Raw genomic sequence first — 17,170 nt, forward strand, 5'->3', positions numbered from 1 at the left:
TGGGGTATCAGCGCAGCAGATCTCAGAAATGTGATGTGGTAATCACTTTATTTGAAATGCGTTTATGTGGTCTGCATATTTGCAACAGGTACTTGAATAGCCAAGAAATAATTTTAATTCCCACATCCTAAAAAGGTGCAAAAAGGCCCAGAGTTTTAAATGTGACGTGCATGTCTAAGTATTTTTTTGACCTGGTCTTTAGAGATCCTGATCCTGGAGTGGAGGAAGGGTGTTGAACATACTGGAGTTCCCTTTAAAGCCAACAGGACTCTTGAAGTGCTCAGCATCTCTCAAGTTCATTGTGCAGCAACTGATTCACTTTCAGAAGATAACACCTGTGTTGCAAATGCAGTGAAGTGGTCAGTCCGTACATGTGCACTTTAGCAGCTAAATTGTCAAGCTGAATGAATGGTTGTGCCTCCTTCATTCTCTTTTTCTCCCCTGAAAAGAGTCAAGGAGAGTGGAGAAGCTGGAGAGTGGAAGACATACAAATTAAATTCTTCATAGTTAAAATAGGAGACTATTTCATCATGATTGAAAGTTAATTCACTGCGTTGCTGTAGAAACCCTGGCAAATGCATTAACCTCAATGCCCAACCATTGCATTCTTTTAACAGCTTTATTTTTAATAGCTATTTACTTAAGAATGTGTCTCAGCTGTGTTACCATATACTTTTTGTACTTCTGCACAAAGAAAGGTATTATTTCTTCTCAGTAGGTTGTGTGAATAGCTCAACTTACTGCTGCCAGTAACTTCTTTACTTCCTAAGTGGCATATTCCCTCAATGTGTCTACTGTGTGATATAAATACTCATTTCTGCAGGACCAGGGCAAGCATTCTTTTCTGCATCATTCAGAACAAATCAGGACAGAGATCTACAAGAATGTGAGATTTCAAAGAATCCACCTTGGTGGAATTTCCACCCTTGTGGAAGACCAATGAATGAGAAGACTGGGGAGAAACCATAAAGTTCTGCTGTTTTGTTTTGGCGAGATATTCATACCTCCACTTGTCTTTCTCCTCTCACCAGCCACCCCCACCCAGGAGTGTTGATGCTGGTTTGGTGCCCAGAATACATGATCCCTCCACAGAATGTTAGGAGACAATCTGGAATAAGGGTTTATGCCAGCTGTTGCTTAAAGGAATGAAAACCAAACTTGGATCTTGAATACTATGTTGTTCCTCACACAAATGCTTTGTGACCTGGATATACTTAAGGGGGTGTAAATTAGAGCAGGATTAATCACTGAAGATAAACAAAACTAAATACAGACTTGGGAGACTGCACCCTCCTTTTCCTCTTCAGATTGTTCACAAGCCTTGCACTCATTTGCCCATTGTTTTATATTGCCTGATGGAGTGATTGCATGCCACTGGCATTGGACTCTTGAATTCCTCTAAGGGCCCAGTCTAAGGGAGCAACCCCTGAAAGCACACGGCGGTCCCACCCCATGCTGACACCACGTGAATGCTCAGCACCTTGCTGGTTCGCTCCATAGTTGCAATAGACAGAGAAGACATGATCAAGTCATGTAACCTTAGATTCTCTGGATGGCAGCAGATGATGGAATTAGGAGGTAGACACACAAGATTAGGGAATTACTGGGATGTTTTAACACTTTCTAGTATCTGCCTGAAGAACTGTCACTAAAATTAGAGCTTTATAATGTTGGCTAGATTTGAGTTTCCTTAATATATCTTTTCCCTTCATTGCATGTGTGCCATGGAATGATGAGCGGTGTCTGTGGCCCCAAATGTGAAAGACATGCTATTTTTCTGTCTGATTTATTTAATTACTGCTGTGTCAGGGCTGTGGCAAGGGGCTTTACAGGATCCAAGCTCTGAACAGTGCAGTCATGATCCTCTGTCAGTCATGCTTCAATTCCATTGTCAGAGGTCTAATATAGGGCTGAGGAACCTAATCCCAATGGTCATTTCTTAATTGTTGTGCCTTGCCCCATATGCTTGCCAATTGTACTTACCGGTTCTCTATTAGTTCTCCATTTTTTTGTCACCTTTCACTCCAGTCGTAGTGAAAAACAAGCCAGTAATTTTGATAACCCAAGTTCTAATTGTAAAGCATATGATTGGATTTCCGTAATAACCTCAATGTCAGGGCTGCTGGAAAAGTGCCAGAAGATTTGTTCCTCTGCTGGGTCAGTCAAGAATTGCTTTGGGTTTTTTTCCTACATTTTCTGGTCACCAGCTCAGGGTTCCCCTGCCCCCCCCGCCCCCCCCCCCCCCCCACCCCCCCAGGGGAAAAGGCAGCTTTAGGAGAAGGAAGGTTTGTCTGAAAGACACAAATTTCCACATGTGTCTTTGGACTGTGTCCTGGAATTTGAACAGCAGCAGGTTATGTATCACACCCTTACACCTCTGTTAGCAAAAGCCCACGTTGATCTGTAGCAAACCAATGTTAAGTATTTTCTTGACAAGCTGAAGAGTAGGGAAACACTTCTCTGAAAAAAACAGAAGGATTTCATTTTACAGCAAAGTAAGTTTCAGATGCAGGTCTGAACTTTTTTTTCTGGTCCCCTAGACAAACTTTTCCTCTTGCTCCTTTTTGGCTCTAGTGAATATCTCTGAATGAAAGCTGAAGTGAAGTTCATGTATCATGGATGTTGAAACCAATGAGGTGAAAGAGACTGGAGAAAAATATTGGAAATGGCAGAAAAAATAAATTGATTTATAATGTATTATGCTTCTATCATCCACAGAAAAGTTTGAATAGATACATGATATTGTCTAATCAAGAAATAATGCTGTCCTCTGCAGTCTTTATGGTACATTGCTAAATATGTAACACAGAAAGGAAATTCTGTACGTTTTCACAATGTTATCTTTGCTGATCATCTGCTGCCTGGAGACCTTATCAAATGACCATGGAAGTTAATGGGGATCTCTTTTGGATAGTTTTAGTTCCTATCTGTAGCTTCTCTGCTTTTGCCACCCTCTCACATCCCCAGCGATCTGAGGTGGGCACTGGGAAGACCTTCTTCTACTTTTGCTTTGCTTTTCTTGGACTCTGTAGAATACCCTTAGAAATGAGACTCTCTGCACTGTATCCAGCTGTATTTCCCTCACTGTTGGCTTGGACAGAGTTCCTAGTTTCCACACAAATATGCACTTAGATATCGTTATCGAGAAAATCACTCTGCTGTTAGGACCAGTCTACAACATGTTCCCACTTATTGAAAAATTTTTACAGAGAAGGTACTTCTGTATCTCCCATCTGCCAAGGTCTGGCCCAGGAGCACACAAAGATGCTTAGTGAGGGGAACTCACTGTTCAGTGGTGTAGACTCCTTTTTAAAACAGAAGTTAATTTGCCAGGTTCTACAAATAAATGGTCATTATAGGTGGTTTTTTTTTTTGGGGGGGGGGGGGGGGAGAGAAAAAAAATATTATTATGACCAGTCAAATTACTAGAGCAATGGCTTCAGTTCATAGCCAGTGTATGTATGTTATACGGACACAAACACAACTGAGAAACCACACGCTGGGAAGACAATTGCCTGGGAAAAATACATAGATGGGCCCTACAGCTGATGAGTAACAGAGAGTCCCTTTATTGCAAGGAAAACACATGCATTCTTTCTGATCACGACTAAAGTCATTGTTGCTTGTATTTAATTAGCAAAATGTAAAGCCTTTCAAAGAAAATATGTGGGAGAAAGAATAGACTTACCATTTAAGTACAGGACTGAGAAACACTGGTATGCACTTATATTAGTGGTGATTATTTAATTTCTTTGTGCCTCAGTTGCCCAACTGTAAAATGAGAATATATGTTTCTTCTGTTTATTTGGTTTGAAAACATCTAAAGAAGGAACTAATGTGATTTCTAACCCCTGGGTGTGTTCAGCTCCTAGCACCATAGGGACCTGGCCTCAGCTGGGGCATTCAGGTGTCCTTAATACAAATGCTAATGCCATATTAGCATGGATATGCTAAAGAAATTAACCTTTCCAAGAGAAAATTATTTCTCTGTATGTACAAGATCTGAAATGTATGCTAAATTTTCTATTCTAGTTAGTAAATGATGCCATTTTTATTTCTACAACCCCATAAAATTCATGGACTAGAATACTCTTCTTGACACAAAATTGTTGTAAAAAAGGGTATTTGTGTTGGGTACTTACACGCCATGGTGATGCAGGCTTTCATCATACAGAACCCCACAGGTTTCTGAACGTCCCTTCTCCCCATCAGATGGGGAAGTACTGATACTACCTCCATTTTACAGAGGGAGGAATAGAGGCACAGAGATGCCAGAAGGTTTGCCCAAAGCCACAGGAAAAAATGGGCCAGAAAAGTGATTCTCTCTCTCTCTCTCTCTCTCTCTCTCGCCTAGGACCACTCCAGCAGTGGCCAGAATCTGGCCTACAGACAGACTCACAGCCAGGAGCCACTGGACACCTGCAAGAGCTGGGACTTCTGCAGGTAGGTGACAGCAAAGAGGTGGCAGCAGCTCTGTTGCAGGGTGGGTCTGGGCTGGGTATGCAGTGGGGTCTGACTGCAAGCCTACAGCACCAGCCTCAGTGGCTTGCTTCCTCCCAAAGCGGGGAATTCAGGTTGCTCAGGAGCTCCAACTTCTGCACACCCTTTACATGTGGGAAAGCCTTGGCAGAGGACCTGTCATGAGGTTGTCTGCCAGGCTAATGGGGGTCAAGAGCTGCGGATTGACCCCATGTTTGGCTATCTTCCCTGCATAGGGAAATCTGCAATGATATTATCAATCCCTTTACCCAAACCTCTGACAGGTAGTCTAATCCTTGCCTAGGCTTCACATCAGTACATCCCTTGGAAAGCAGCAGCTTGTATCCTATATCTTTTCATGGTTTGGTATGAGGCTGCAGCTCCTTGTGCTAATTTGATATAGTAGAGATCGCCTCTGCCACTGCGTGTCTGGGGCTGCATCTGCAGTTGTCCCCAGTCTCCCTGAGCACATGGAAATGACAGAATTTCTCATCAGAGTTGTTTTTGCTGTGGAAGTCTAATCCACGGGAACACATTTGCTGCTCTGAGCTGGCAATAAGACCGCAGTTCAGTCATAGCAATGGGCAGAGCGATTCCTTGTGATTTCTGGATGAGCTGGGTGAAAATTCCAGTAGAATCCTGCACAGATGATGCCACAGGTAAATCTTATCCCTCATAAAGGAGAAACAGCAGCTGTATGAATTTCAAACTGTCAGGCAAAACAATTGTAAGTAAACTATGCACTTTTCTTTTTGATCATTTCTCAAGTCTGTAATTCCTACCTTTCAGTGTTCTGTTGGCCTATGTCCTTATCTCACCACTGGGTCTGAGGTCCCCCCTTTCTCTTAAATTTTCCTTCTCATTTGCCAGGTACTTTCCCTAGTGAGGTCAAGCCTGGAGATATCGAATGACGGAGGTCGCACATAGCTGGGAACCTGAAGCCAGATAACCCACGTCCTTGGTCAACTCATGAACCTCAGCTCAGGGTTTCCCTTTCTGATTCAGTCTGTCCTCTCTCACGCTATCATGTGTAACTGTAGAGAAGGATTCATATGATTTGGTCATGTCCAATTGTGCATGGTTACTCAAACGTCAGTCTCCACTGAATAACGAGATGAAACAATAAAAGCTTGAAATAAAGATAATCAGTCTGACACTTGGGGAGAATCCGCCTGCGTGCCGCTTATGAAATTCACTGTAGCTTTATGAACTGTCTAATCGCTATCTGTCTGCGTACGGCTCATGATTCCTGCGCTAAGAAGTAGGGGAGCGGCGCCTTCGGCTCTGCCGTTGAAAGAGGCAGTCGTTAAGGACTATTAGGCGGTGAATAGGCAAGGTCCAGGCAGAACAATGGGGTGGCTGAAGCCTAGGGAAAAGCCACTTTTCTCCAAGTGCTCCGCAGGAGGCCAGGAACGGAGGAATTTTCCCAGCAGCAGAACAAAGAAACCAGGTGTTGGTGTTAGGGCTTACAGCCCGAGCGGGGCCTCGGAGGAAAGATACAGAAGGAGGGAGAGGGAGCCAGGGGACCGGGGCGGGGGGAGAGGAAGCGGCAGCGGGAGGTGATGCTCCGCTGGTGCGGGAGCTGGGTTGAACTTGGCTGCGGGAAGGGCCAAGTTCAAAAGAGTTCAAAAGTCGGCGAGGGGAGGGGAAATTTGCAGCCCACAGGCAGGCACACAGGCATGTACGTGCGCAGCACGGTCCGGGGGAGCCGCAGGTTGCAGGGAAAATCTCATAGCCATCCTGTGGGACTCGGACCCCAAGTCCTCGAGGAATTGGGACACCAGGGGCAGGAAATCGTGCCGGTCTGTGCCTGCTGCTTCACGTAGATCTTGTGCTGTTGACGTGGAGGGGGAACTGACTCTCGGCAGGTCCTTGCATCTTTCATGCACCAGCCTTCAGCTGGTGTCCCCCTGCTAGACTGAAAGTGCTCATCCTGACACCACCCACCCCCCCCACCCCCCACCCCCCCCCCCGCTGCTGTCTGCATCTCCAGGAAAGGGGCCTGTGTTTGACTGGACCTGTGCCAGGGAGCTACTGGAAGAAAAGCAGGTACAGCATGCGTGTCACTGCCCATAAACCCCATGAGAAAGTCAGGCCGATGGAGAAATGTTTGACTGGGGCTATGCAACCCATCGCTCTAACGAGCCAAGTTCTCTAGCGTGTTGTAGCACCTTATGTTCAAGTAGTACTTCTGGTACTAAGGGGCTGGAAGCAGCACGACTTCTGCTTACCAATAAAGTGCAGTGAAAATTCCTCCTGGCCTACCCTGGCAATTGCTGGAGTGCCCTCCCTTCCACCAAGCAGACTACTATCATGAGAAAGGTGTTATGTTTAATGGAACTTAACAATGAATTCAGGCACAGGGAATTGTTGCCACAGTTGGAGCTGGGCTAATCGGGACAACAGCGAACACAAGTACACCCCATGAAAATTTCAGTGAGATTGTTAATGATAAGACCTAGCGGTGGACCTTTGTTTTCTGCCTTATCTGAAAGACTTTGCCTCAAGCAACCCCATAACATCCGGTGGGGCTATTGATTCAGATGTGACCCTGCCCCAAAGGTGTGCCTAATGGGTGATGTCTGGCAAGATAAGGCTGGTGTGTACCATGGTTGCAGAGTTTTAATCATTTCTTCATGAGCATTTTAGCTCAGGAGTATATTCATTTAAGTGTTTTAAATGGTCTCCAGATGTTGTAAAATCACTATAAAAAAGATAAAAACCATCTACAGATTTTAAGAAAGGCCACAAAAAGGGTAGAAGAGAAAGGTCAGATATTGGGCCTCTTATCAGTTACAAGAAATGTCTGTCTGTGCATGGTAAAGGAACATCATTCCTACCCTTATCTGAACCCCACAGAAATGCTGTGCTCTAGATGTGGTGACAAGTCCCTCCTCTGTCTCCCTACTTACTCTATTTACTGCTTCTGTCTGTCTTAGAGAATGCCAAATCATAATAATCAGCATTTTTTTGCATTGTATATAAAACAAAAGCAGTAACTCAGTAACAGAAAAGCTTGAGCTAAGGGTGTTGTTTCTGGGACTATGTTCATTTTCCTTCAATGCACGAGTTGTGCGTTAGAAACTATTCCCTCTGGCAACCCATAAAACAGAAACTTCTCCATTTTTTCCACCCCAGGAAACATTCTGTCAGCAATTCACTTGCAGCGTTCATCTATGAATATTGAGATGGCTTTTTTTTTTGTGTCTCCTTCCTAATATATTAACACAAGGTGCAGTGAGTATCTACAGTATACTACAAACCATGTGAATAATTACAGCCTGAACAACAGTAAGCCCCATCAGGAAAACACAGAGGGCTGGAGTGAAACTTTCAATGCACAACAGGGCCTGTGACATTCTGAATTTATTCTACTTCTGTTCTACCGCTGTTAGAAAGCCCATTAGTTTTAAGGCCGTGGCCTTGTATACTTCAGTATTTCTGCATATTCTTCAAGCAAGTGGTGCTCCAGGTTTCAGTAAGGGTGCTCATGTGCAGAGAGATCTGGGCACACACTGGTTGTTACTGTGGTATTACAGATACATGAGGACATAGTAGTCAGGAGTGGAAACAAGTTTTACACATGCAATGCAGAGGTCAGCACTGCCCTAAAGTTTGCTGCTGAAGGTTATGGGTGACAACTGCAAGAATTCATGGTACATTTTCAACTGTCAGCTAAGTCAGCTTAAGCTAATGTTTTATTGAAGCTTCCATATGGGAAGAGTGTGCGCACCATTGGTGTCTCAGTTAACAAGTGATAACTACTTAAGCTGTAATAACTTGACTGTGACTTTTTTATCCATACCCCAAGTGTAACATAGGAGAGGATGAGCCAGAAGACAGCAGAATACAGGGTTTCAGTGTATCCTGAAGGAAACCTGGCAGAGTATCAGCAGCTTGGACACTGTTTGTGCCCTCCTGGCTAAGTTTTAAGGAGACATATGAGAAGGAATGATGTATTGGCTTTGTGGACTTCCATGCCGAGTAACTTTAATGCATAAGGATGGAGATGAGCTAGTGCAAGAAGTTACTTGTGGGAACACGTGATAGACAGACAACGACAGATAACATTTTGGTGGAGTCAAAGCAGTGACCAAACATTTGAGAAGGAATAAGAGCTGGGGTATAAATGTTGTTAGGACTAGATGGTTGTTCTTCCAACAACTAATGGAACATTGCCAGGAGAGGACTTCAAAGTCATAAATCGGATCTCAAAAATCACAACATAACTTTAAAAATTAAGTTACCTACTTTTTCTTCTTTTTTTTTAAATAATGTAATAGCATTCTTTTTATTTGGTTTCTCATTTCTTGAGACTGTAAGAGTACGTTCTGTTTGTATTTTCATTATTCTTTCGTCATGACCACAAAACTAGGAAGATTTTTTAATGAAAAATGAAAACTGTTTTAATTCTTCTTGAGCTAGGGCTTCAAGGAAATGTCAAGTGTCGTGAGATTCATGATAAAAAAGACAGCTTTGGCAAAACATATAATAAGTTTGCTTTATTTCCAGGTTTTATTAATTTCCATGGAAATGTTTTTGGAGAACTATTTAGTATGAGAACTGCTGTCCTAATGAAAGGATGTGCTACTTTCAGGAGCCTTCTGTTGAAGCAGACTGCCTATTGCAGCACAGCTGTATTTTGAAAATGGCTGGTCTCACAATTTCTTCTCTTGGGCATCATAGCACACCCAGGAAAAAATGCCCACCTCTGCTTTGGAAGTGTTGGGTGCCATAAGTTTTGCATTGATGTAGAGATTTAATCACAGAGTAAGGACTCCATTTTGGGTCCTGGGGAGTTTTGAAATTCTGCACCCTGGTGGGAAAATGAGTTTCAGCATCTAGAGCAAAATTTTCTGAAACAGAAGAAATCAATGAGTAAAACTTACTAAGCACAAGCATGTAAAACGAGGAGATGGTTGCTTTATCCATCTGCATTCTTAACCATCATTCATCATAAGTAGTTACTGCGCAGTACCTGCAACTATAAATAGTTTTTATTTGACCTTTTCTGCAGCTGTCGAGTATAGAATATGCAGATACATGTTCAAATGCTTCCACATGTTTCAAGTGTAAAACAGTACACACTCTTTCATCAGATTAGCATAAGATAGCAGCGGTCACTTGTGCTGATAGCCTCTTAATGCTCATGGAGTTAGTTAAGGCACTACCTCCTCCACCAGTGCTTTTTGGGCAATGTGTCCACAGGGTGTGCAGATGTGCTGGGGTCAGTGGAATAACCACTTTGGAGAAGCTATATGAGTGGACATGGCTCTACTGAGATGGTTTTGCCTTTCCCTTCCTGCAGGCCCCTGCATTTTGATATGTATTCGCTGCTCAACACGGGCATGGTCCCTCAGGGTTAGGACTGCCTTCCTGCCACGGAACCTCATGTCTTGCAGCTGCAACTAATCCTTGTGCTCACAATACATAGCACTCTGTCTGGGAGGAGCCATAGGAACAGTTTCAAAAGATCTGGGCATAGGGCTTCCAAACATTAATTCAGTTTAGGTGATACCCTTTTTTGTCCTGGATTCAGTCTTGTAGGACCAGGGCTACTCCAGCTACCTCAGGCTGAGGTTGCAACATGATAAAAGGAAAAGTACTTCACATCCAGATGCTAGTCATTAATATATGGCAGATTTGCAGTCCAGTTCATCTAGTTTATCCTAGATAAAATGGCAAAGAATATCACTTAGGATTAATTAATATGGATTCCTGCATATGCACCCGTGCATTCCCCTCCACATTGCTTTTCTTGATAAGAAATTGTGGTTTAATGCTTTACACCTGGAAGGACTCAGTGAAACTGAAAAGCATTTAACCAGTACAAGGTTATTTATCTAGGATGAAATTGAGAGAGCAAATGAATCTTGTGCTGTGGTCTAACACCGTGGTCTGTTTTTCCCTATGACATTTTTGCCTTTTAATTTCTAAACAAATTAAACAGACAACCAAACAGAATATTCTTCTGCCTACAGAAATTTTCTAAATCCAAGCAAATGTTTGCATATATCTTGGTTAAGTTTTCTATTTCTTCTGCCCTTTTACTTCCCAGATGCCTCTACTGTCTATTGTGGTGCAGATTTTCTCTGCAGCTTGTGTGAATAACTGCTCTAATAATACCTTGTGCAAGCATTTGCCATCACAAGAGTGCCCTAAAGTTATTTTTAAACTCCACCATATGAAAGGACATCGAACTGCTAGCACTTGTGCTGCAGTTCACTGGTACAAAAATATGTGCACAGTTAATTGCTGGTATTAAATTGCATCTTGCAATTTAGCTGGGCCTGCACTTAATACATTCTTTGAAATAGATATGTATGTGTGTGCACACCATGTGTTTGTCTTGAACATGAATGGTTAGGATCATTATAGTGCATGATGCATTAAGCAGTAAAAAAAGACGTAGACCTGGCCAGAGCCTGTGACTTAGAGCAACCTTGTGATGCAGAGCACATGGGCAAACCTCAGCAAGGTGTGATGTGGGTGCTGAGTTGGGGTGGAGGCTGAAGGTAGGTCATAGCAGGAGAAAACTCTGTGACAGCTGTGGGATCAGGGAGAGAGGAAGTCCTTCCCTGTCCTCTTTGCTGTAAGGGTTTCCGAGTGGTGTGTGACTGTAAATTTGAATGTTAAGATGGCTTCATTCTCCATGCAGTAAAAGAAAGCTAAAGAATCCCAGAACTAATATGAAAGCTCAACTACCTTAGCAACCACATAAATTTTATTAAAACACCCTCCTGCTTCCTCTACCGTTGCCTGTTTCACTTTTTTTGGAAGAGTATTTACTTCAAATCTTTCCTTAAACTGTAAGGAGATAGTTCTGCATTCCTGTTCAGTCTGAGGCCTCTCAGCTGAGCCAGCAGATGTGTGATATGGTGGCTCATATGACACTGATATATACCCAATATGAATGGAGGAAAGATCACCCTATCCATTTGTGTAGGCCACAAAGCAGCCAGTGATTTAATGTCGTTGTTGCCATTACTTATTGACATGTCTGATTTGCCAGGTTCTGAATGAACTTAACCTTTCTAATAAAATTCCATATTTGTCTTTGTGATTATCACCATGAAGTCATTAATCTTTTTTAAAGATATCCTAAATGCAGGGCATTTTATTTGATTATGTTTTGTACTAACACTATTTCTGTTTTATTTGAGTCACCCCAGCTTCTTATTACCCTAGACAACCTAGACTTGCCTGTAATGTGTTTTGCCAGGTTCTTCCACCATAATACATTAGGATATTCCCTGTCAGTGATGAAACATTCACTGCAATTGCTCTTGTTTTCTTGCTATCAAGGATGATGCCCTACTTTTATGTGCCTTTAGAAAAGAAGGGTAATGAATCCATCCCAACAGTTTGTATCCAAATATCAGGTTTTCCCATGTGACTATTCTGATGTTATTACATGACGGCCTGGCAGCCCCTGTCACCTATTGCATCTGTGCTCTGAACACATGAAAAACAGTCCTTTTCCTGAAGGGCTCAGACTGTTGGTATCCCTCAGGTAGTGTGTCCATACTACTGCTCTAGCTAGTTGGGGTCCAGGACCCGACCCTATGTTTGGCTCTGTGCAGAGACCCTCTTCACCTGTGGCAACCAGTAAGGTGTTGTGCAGGTGCAAGGACAACCTTCTGTGTTTCGTTGGAGGGCCATGGTAGAGGTCTAGCTGAGCGTCTTTGCTCAGCAGCCTGTTTGCTTCACCCACTAGCAACCAGTTGGTTTGGTTTGCTTTTAAACTTGGTTCACTTTTACATTTACCTTTCAGTAGCAGAAAAGGAGCTGAATGATCCATCTTGATGTGCTACACTGCACTGGATACAATGGGGTGAAGTGGTTTGGAGCACCCCCAACCCTATTTCTGCATGTCGAAATTTCTGACTGTCTGATGGCAGTGGTATGAAGTTGACTCCCTGAGCAGCAAAGATTGATTTCTCCTTTGAGTAGCCATACTCTCCACAGAAGTATCTTTTCCAGTTATGTTTTGAAAGTCATCAGACATGCTGTTATAAATGATCACTGAAGATTACTAGAGATGCTGCAAAATAATAGTGAACCAAGTAGCATCTGTAATTTCCACTGCTGGTTTGCAATCATCACTCAAAATGAACCCTGTCTCAGTTGTAGGGCTAAACTTTTTTTTCCCCTCCTCTTTATTGCTGTATAAGACAGTTGAAATAGATACTGTCTCATGAATTTTTATGCAAAAAGCTGAGCTGCAATCCACTGTACCAACAGCTAGCATTCTTTGTGAAGATCAAGACTAGCTCAGAAAATACTGGAGGGAAGCCTACATTTCCAGTTACTGTGAGGTTGTGTTACAGCTCAAGTGACTCCGAGATGTGTATCTCTGATGTTCTTTCTTCTTAATTCCCCCAATATAATTCAGATGCTGCTTATGCACAATATTTACCACCATTCCTTTTTGTTAGTAGAGATTTTACTGTTTTATGAGCATGATCACCTCCATAGCCCTTGTTTTCTTGTGAGTCACTGGTGTCATAAATGCCCTCAGTGCAAAAGAACAGACATGAATAAATTTTAATGGAAAATGAGCTGTGATACCTGTGTTCTTCTATATCTTCAGGATGTTGAATTGTCTTACAATAATGCCTCGGGCCTTGCTGTGGTAACATGCACAAGCAGGTGTATAACTTAAGGCATGAGTGTAAGCCTGGTGGCTATTAAGCTGTGCAGGCTTAAACACTTCATTAGAGGACATGTTAAATCTTCCATCTGACTTGGAGATATCCCAGTGTTTCTGGTACAAATTCTTGTGTGTGCCTTTTCTTCCCATGCTGTGATCTGGGCTTGCCACAGCTTTTGGGAAGAAACCTGATCACATCTGGCTGTCAAGAAAGGGAAGGTGGGTGGAAAAACTCCGAAGTCTGTTCCTAAAACTCAGGTGTTGCCAATCAAAGGCAAAACTAGGGAGGAATGTCAGTGGTAGGAGGTTGTCTCTTTATTTTGTATTTCATCTATAGCAAAGGTGTTCTTTGCATTTCCTTCTTTTTTACTTAATAGAAATTTCTGTGGTTTCAATCCTCTCTTTCAAGAGTCCATGCATTTCATGTAAGATTTAAGGGCCATTGGGAAGAGAAAAAGACTGCACCAAACCATATTCATGGCATAGAGCTTTCTGAAGCCCATGTTGTGCTAATTCAATTTTTTGGAAGGTCTGAAAAAACCCTTCACTACCCAAACTAGCCACCTCACCTGCTGAAGCGGGACACAAACTTCACCTTCTTTTGAAACAGGTAGGGCAGTTAGTTTCAGGTAAAGAGGCACAGATGGATTTTATGCCCAACCTTGGTGAAGAGGGAAAGGAAAAAGCACAGGAATGGGAGCAATCTTCTAAGTTTTTCAGACACTCTTTTGCACCTGATTGTCCAATTGCTTTTTTTCAATTATTTCATAGGAATAGCTTGTCAAAACCTCCTTGTTTTTGTGAGAAGTCCTGGTCTTCTGTTTACTCTGCTGTGTTTGTCCACACTGCTGGTTAGACTGTCTTGACTGCTGCCCTTAATTGCTGTAAATCCTCTGGTTATCCTGCATTAGGTGAAGCTGCCTGGGAACCTGAGATACTCCTGTGTGGGCATTTGGTGGGATGCACAGCCAAGAAGCATGAGTGTCATGACCAAGCCCGGGGCAGTGGGAGCATCTGTTGCACCCTCATACCCTAACTTTTATGATGGTCTGCAGAAAGCCAGCAGCCGCTTAAGTGGCTAATCCAAGTGGTGATTGGTTTCTCTAAACCCTCCTCTGGGTTGAATTAGCAGCACGGACCCTAGAAAGCTGCATGCCATTGACATGGCCTGGTGCAGTCCTTTTCTCTTCCTGTCAGTTTCATGTGCAACACGCAATCCCTAGAACATGTTCCTCACATACAAAGCCATTTTGTTTCAAGGCTCTCTCCACAGCAACTTTCAGATCTTCTCTACATATTATCTGTTTGTTGACAAGAGGGTCCCACTGTAATTAGCAGAGGGTACTCAGAGCTGCTGAGCTATATTGCCTGCTCTTCTTTCAACGTGCTATGTGATCTTAGGGCTAGACTTATTTTTTATAGATGGAAGGCACTTTAGGGTATTTTTGAAGCCCTCCAACTGTTTGAATCCTGAAAAATTAGGTGCCTTAATGCACTTGAAAATATGTCTGGGTGCTGAATTTTTACTCTTAGTCTTCTACATTCTGTTCAAGAGCTCTGATTTTTAATGTTAGTTACTTGATTTCCTCACTTAGCACAGAGCTTTGAGGTGAAAACCCTTACCTCTTTCACAAGGATACAGAAAACGCTGAATTTTAAACCAAAAATGTTATGCTTTTTAATTGTGAAGTTTGTTTTTAGTCACTATTAATATTTTCAAATTTTATGATATCTCATTTACAACTTAACTCTAGCAGTATCAGTAGACTCTGTTCTGACCATCCATCTCTTCTCAATAGTTTCTGTAAGCGTATTGTTTTTTTCAAGCTACAAAGCTTACAACATTTCCTACAAAAATTAAAACAAGAATTTCTGGCTGCATCTGACAAATAACACATGATACCAAAGCAAAATTATTTGTACTGTCTATTCTGAAAAGTTATTCTCTCTCTTTTTTTTTTTTTTTTTTTTTTTATGTTCCATGGAAACATTTGTTTGTGAATTCTGAACCATGGATTCTTTAAATGAGCTTGTAATGAGGTGGCTCTTTTATATGAATTTGTGAACTTCACTGTCAATTCGGATCAATAAATCCTGAACCAATTGAGTTTTTTAATATAATTTACTGAAGAAGAAGAATGTACTATGGATTTGATTGCTTCCTCCAGCTTTTGAAATCTAAAGAACAAACACAGTATCAGAATAGAGATTTTTTTTTTCTCTTCAGGTTAGGCTTGTGCAGTATGTATTCAGTCATTCTGGCTGATTCACAGACAGCAGTTTGTATCTTCAAGAGCAAGTACAGGATGTTCCTTCTGAGATACAATGATCAGTTCTGCAAACACTGCTTAAATGATATCTTGCCATATTATGGCAGCTCCTGCCAGCACCTCTGTAAGTTAGGGGTTGTATCAGCATTTCCATTATAAATATAACATTTACAGTACTACCACCTTCCTTGATTTATATCGTGCTACTGCACTATAACACAGAATCACATTTGCTTTGTTCACTGCAGCTATACAGTGCTGTATACAGGGCTGAGGGCTCGAGGGATTTTTCTTCAAGTGCTCCCAAATCTCTCTCCCGCACTATAAAGCATAGCGCTGCCTTTTCAGCAAATATTGATGCTTTTTATTCTTTGCTTCAGGACATTATTCTGTTTATATGCTGTGTACCTGGGCTAAGGTGCATTTACAATTTACCAGCGCATGTACTGCAGGTGCTTTAAATCCTTCTGTTTATTATCTACACGGTCAGTCAGAAGGAACAGATGTCTTTCTGCACCAAAGACCTCATTCTGCATTCTCTATGTCCCTGGTTTTGCCACTGAGTCAGGATGCAGGTCTCAAAGCATAGGATGTTGAGAAGTGACACAAAGGAGAACCGAGTATAGCAATGCAACTTTATTAAATTACTGCATAATAACCACCCACTGTATTCATGGTCCATTTATATATCATTACAGATGGTTAATAAATCATTAATACATAATGTTACAGACCCAAATAACAAGCTATTATAAATGGTATCATTATTCTATCAGCAAGGGGTGTTGGAAATTACATTTATAAGCACGCAGTTGGGCCCAGTAACTTTCTGTGACAACTGACTTTCCAGTCTTCTTCTATTTAAAGTCATTAAAATGGCTAATTCATCACTTATAAGCTATTTAGAAATGGGCACTCTAGTATTCAATGCATGCCCCTATGGACGTACTGAAATTTTTCTCTGAACTTTTTTTCCCTTTTGCTTCATATGATTTTGTATCTTCAACATTTCTTCTGAAGAAGAACATCTGTGAACTGCTTGTTTGCTTATGCTGAGAGTGGTGAAAACATAATTGTTTACTATTTTTTGATTTGAGGAATAAAGCACTTGGGAACAACTCTCTATTTTTAACCATAAAGTTTCAAAAAAAAATTTTTTTTAAAAAATTTTAAGCAAAAACCCCTATCATCAGGGAGCCAGTCTGCCTAAATGGCCTTCTTTTCCATCTTGTGACACAGTGTGAAAGATCTTGAAGTTTAGATCACATGTACTGCACTGTGAGTATCACCTCCATTTCTTCGAGGACATGACTGAGCAGGGCAGCCGTGTTGGTCCTTCTAGGGTGCGCACTCAACCAGGATTTGGTACCAGCACATCAGGCCACATATAGAGCAGGGAGATCAAGGGCAGAGTGGGCTTGGGGAATCAGATAACCTGCTCAACCCTCCTTCTACCCACTCCAGGTCAGAGTGTGGGAGGAACCTCTTTTTGCAGTTAAGTAGGTATCACCTGTCTGGTAGATTAAAAGAACAGTTCTGCAGACTTTGGGCTATGAATCCAGTCCCTTTTAAATAATCACTTAGGCTAAGGGAAGGAAGAAATTAAAAAAAAAAATAAAAAAATCTGAAGCCTTTTATTACAAAAATTACCCAGCAAGGCCCCTACATTTTTTCACCTGCTAACACACTAGCAACTTTCTTCCCGCCTCACAAATTATATTTACAGTTTCCTTGTGGTTTTTGCCCTGAAGTCAATTTTCACTCCAGC

Source organism: Accipiter gentilis, chromosome Z, assembly GCF_929443795.1.
Source record: "Accipiter gentilis chromosome Z, bAccGen1.1, whole genome shotgun sequence".
NCBI classification, from domain to species: domain Eukaryota; kingdom Metazoa; phylum Chordata; class Aves; order Accipitriformes; family Accipitridae; genus Astur; species Astur gentilis.